At 29.9% G+C, this 4,682-nt stretch overlaps 1 non-coding gene across 1 annotated transcript; it reads right to left on the bottom strand.

The window, feature by feature from the left end:
- Positions 1–2,013: 2,013 nt before the first annotated feature.
- Positions 2,014–2,132, bottom strand: LOC111623077. The gene has a single exon (XR_002756389.1). It is a non-coding gene; the product is annotated as a 5S ribosomal RNA (ribosomal RNA).
- Between the last annotated feature and the right edge of the window lie 2,550 nt (positions 2,133–4,682).

The raw sequence follows: 4,682 nt of genomic DNA, 5'->3' as shown, positions 1-4,682 counted from the left end.
TGTGTATTATTTCTTACTTGTTAAGAGAATCGATCGAAGGTATACGTTGCGTAATTGTGGGGGTAGGTATGTGCCGGAACGTTACGAAAGGTGGGATGGTTGTTGAAATTATAAAAATAGCGTTACGTAATTTATGGACAATTCCTATATTTTAGACTATTTTAAAACATATTTACGTATATCAGAGATTTTATTATTAGTAATTAAAATCTAGTGATCTACGTACCGCATCAAATGTTTATAAAAATTACTGACGTTCATCCTAACACTTTGGCTTTAGGAAATCATCAACTATACACGTAATGCTTGAATAAAATGCACACATAGTTGACTATAAATCTTGAAAAAAACAGAATTTTTAAAAACGTTTCCAACAAATTTGACTTTATCGCCCATACAGAAGTAATAACATTTATACTTATCAAACAGGTTGTTTGTAACCCAGATCTTTGTATTAAAACCTCTATTTTTTTCATTAACCTAAAATTGAAAATGGGGGTCTAAAATAATATATCAAGTGATCATCAACAAATATACCGAAATCATCACCCAGCAATATCACATTCATTAATATAAAATTGATTTTTATTATTCAACATTGAAGCTTCTTATATACCTTTAAAATATTATCACTTTGTACATCTACTATCAAAAATTTCATCACTCTATACAACTCATCATAAACATTTCCATTCAAAAGCACAAGGATGCATATAACTACAATAACAATTCTATTTGTTCCTTTAAAATCGTAAGTTAAATAATGTAATTTATACGAACAAAAGTAGTAAGCGGGGTCTAACTGTACCCAGCATTTGTGTTGTGTTGAACCGCGATCAGCATTAGTGTTGTTTGCTTGGAGTTTAGAGGAACTATTTTCAAAATGTAATACGTGATTAACAAGCTCTGTATTGAAGACCTAACGGCTTTTATATGGTATGGTCTAAAAATTTAAAGTGTATACCTCTACTCTATCTGCAGATTAGTTTTCACATTTCGTTTTAATAAACCAATTTGAGGTTGGTAACAATGTTTTCTCTTCTGCAGAGAATATGGCGACTGACAGAACGTTTTCATTTAGGTGTTGAAAGACCTACGGGGTATAAATTGATGTTCTGTTTGCCGATGAGAGACTCTTGGTTGCGGATTCGAGCCCGACCAACGTGGAGTTTTCTGGGTTTTCTTCACATTATTAAACACGTGAAGAAAATCTGGAGTACTCCACGTGGCTGGCTCGTTGGCCATGCTCGAACCCATAACCGACTATCAGTGTTCGATGGTTTTATCAACTCGGCTACTGGAGGGCACTTATTAGAATTAAAAAAAGGATCGTTCAGAAATAATAAAAAAAAATCTAAGTCCTTAAATGTGGAAAATTAAATACTTATATATTTACTATAGACTTCTCACGGGGCCATAATTTGTAGAAACATTTTCTTCGCTTTTAACAATTCTAGGAAGGTATAAATTAAAGAAACATTTTATTTTTATTTTCAAATTTCAACTGTTAGTAATTTTATCGATATTGAACCAGTCTGACAAGTCATTCTCGATCTTTGATAGTTTATTTTTCGACACTTTCTATGAGTTTAAGGAATTTTTTTCCTGATTTAGAGAAACTGTCACGTCTGCTGAACCAATTAAACTGGCAGAAAGATCGTTTAATTGGTTTATCACTTGAGAAAGTGACATTAAATCTTGAAAATTTCTAAACCCAGCAAACTTTTGTAAGTTTCTATTAGTTCTATGATTAAATTCCATGTAGTGACAATTAACATATTACAAATTTATAATGAATTAATTCTATTCTTCGATCGTAATTTTAATCGTAAATATTGGTAATATTTACGATTTTTACAGGTTCCCATAAATCACCTTCTTTTTAAATTCACATCACTCCACTGAAGGAATGTTCGTGTAAAACATTTTTTATTTATTCTGTACACAATGGATTCGATTGAACTGCTGTACTACCTGGCGTAAAAAATTTTAATATTACAAAATTCATAAAAATGATAGCAGCACCCGGTATTCCCAGGTCGTCTCCGTCCCAAGTACTGACCGGGCCCTACGCCGTTTCACTTCGGTGATCGGACGAGAACCGGTATTTTCAGCGTGGTATGGCCGCTATCGAAAAATTATTCCTCTTATTCTCTCTTTTATACATTCTTACATACTACTTTTATCGAAATTGCGTTTTGGATTGCAATTTGAAAAGTTGTAGATATATAAATTGCCACTGTCTCCCGTCTGTTTGTCTGTATATGTGTCCTTTTTTAATCTCGAGAACGGAGTCAGGTAGATGACAGACTTGACTATATTGCTAACAGGAAAAGTATGATGTACTGTACAGGGCAAGACACTTCTAATTTAATGTAAAGAGCATATATTTTAAATTAATTAAATTAACAATATGATTAAAAATTGTAGTATGGCATTGTGATTATTTCTTTGTTTCTCTCACTCCAAACTCGCCCACTGCTTTTTGGCATGACATGAAACACGGTGACACAAGTGCACGTACAGTACTTCATACTTAACTAATAGCTAATTCATTCGCAATTCTCTGTAAGTTATATGAAATATAATTGCGGGTGATGCCAGCACGTTTGATGACAGTGGCAATTTATAGATCTACAACTTTTCAAATTGCAATCCAAAACGCAATTTCGATAAAAGTAGTATGTAAGAATGTATAAAAGAGAGAATAAGAGGANAATTTGTATATGAAATCTTTACTTCTTTTTAAATTTTATATTTTTTTATTCTGATGTTTATTATAAATAAAGTTTTGTAAATTTTTAATAAGTGTTACTTTATGTGCGGCCCGCCAAAAAATTTTCAAATTTAAATTGGCCCGTTGATTAAAAAGGTTGCTCATCCCTGATCTTGAGGATTAAATGTTGAATAAATTAATAAGTTCAACGTTATCTTAGTTAAACATTTATAGTAATATTAAGGTAAAATCCAACGTCTTCACTTTAAATTTTGATTTATATAACGATAAAAATAATGAAAACTTTTAATGGAATACAATAAATATTATTCAAGATCCCGAGATAGGTGCCTGTATTTCATTCATTTTTAATGAAATTTACATCAAACGATCCATATCATCCCGTTTAATGATGAGGATCGAACAGTTTTACTAATGTAATAACGCTTATAAATAAAATTCCTACTGTTTTTTTCTGCAAGAACTTTATTAGTAAGATATGAAATCAGTCTTCAGAAAGGATGAAAATATATCATTATAACATAATTGCTTGTAATTATAGATTAATGCTATCTGCTTATATCTAATTGTAACCCCTACATCCTGTTTTTGCACGAGTTTCCTTTTAATAAATACATCAAAGGAAACTATATTTAAAAAAAATTGAAGAAGTTCTTATTCCTTTCTGAACGTGTAGAGCAAGGTTATTAGTAAAATAAAGAAATTCTTCAAATTTTGTGAAGCCAGAAGTGTTAATATTTGATTTATTTATTGACTGAAGAGTATGAAAGTGAGTACGAGAGAGATTAATATTAATTTATTATAATTATCGTGTAAAAATCGTAAATATTAATAAATTATACTTTTAAAATATTAACAGATATTCATTATTTATTATTAAAATGATTATAATACAATCATAAGGACGATCATTCGATTGTAATCAAGTAATTAGCTTTAATACAATATGTTTTCGTTTTTAATTTCCTATATTTCTTAGTTTCGTAACAGCTGAATTCATTCAGCTGTTACGAAAGTAGAAGTTACGTAATAAAAGAATATTCTGTAACAAAAGGAAATAATAATCTTAAACTTTGGAAAAAATATATCAATAAAAGCTATTTTCTGACGAATAGGTGTTGTTCGGCTTCTCTGTAATACTCAATCCTGTAATGCGTGCTTTACCTGCATAACACCTCTGCCAAGCAGTGAAAATCTCCTTTATACTGTATTTCTTTTAATTATTTCTTCAGCTTTTACAAATGAAGAAATATTACAAAATAAAATAATTTTGTTTAACATTATTTTATTTACATCGTAATATTTAAAAAATAAAATTCAAATTGTTTGAAGTAAACGAAAATTCTAGCTGAAGTGTTGTGGAATTATACGACAAAATCGATGTGCGTAAAAAAAATCCAGATTAATGAAGATTATCAGGGGGTTAAGAGTCTTGTGAAACTGAATTCTATTAAATAATCCATTGTTTATTGTCCTTAATCCACTCTCGATGTCACATTGCTGTATTTTCTTGAAAGAATGATAGTAATAATGTAAGGCTTTAAGTTTTCATTACTACCAGAGTTAATTTTATTCTTGTATATAAAATAATAAAAGAAACACCAAGAATCAGGATTGAAACTCTGAAATTTGCTTACTAAGTTCAGTATTATTCGCATCTATTTAACTGCTTACGGCATTAATCTTATCTCCATTTTCTAATGTAACAATTTCAGAAATTGTGAATAGGATGAAGATGAAAAATAATAAATTTAAATGATATAAATAACTTCCTTTAACAGTGTAGTGATTAAAAATAATGTTTAATAAAGATCATTATACGAAGATTTATATACATACTAGCAGGTAGGCCCGGCGTTGCTCGGGCAAAATTAACGATAGTGAAGATTAAAATTATTACGTTATAGTCAACCTTACCCGTTTTCACAGAATGCAAGAATTGGGT

The sequence above is a fragment of the Centruroides sculpturatus genome, unplaced genomic scaffold, assembly GCF_000671375.1.
Source record: "Centruroides sculpturatus isolate CEXI.00-Female unplaced genomic scaffold, Cexi_2.0 scaffold39, whole genome shotgun sequence".
Lineage (NCBI taxonomy): Eukaryota > Metazoa > Arthropoda > Arachnida > Scorpiones > Buthidae > Centruroides > Centruroides sculpturatus.
This window is presented reverse-complemented; position numbering and strand designations above follow the sequence as displayed.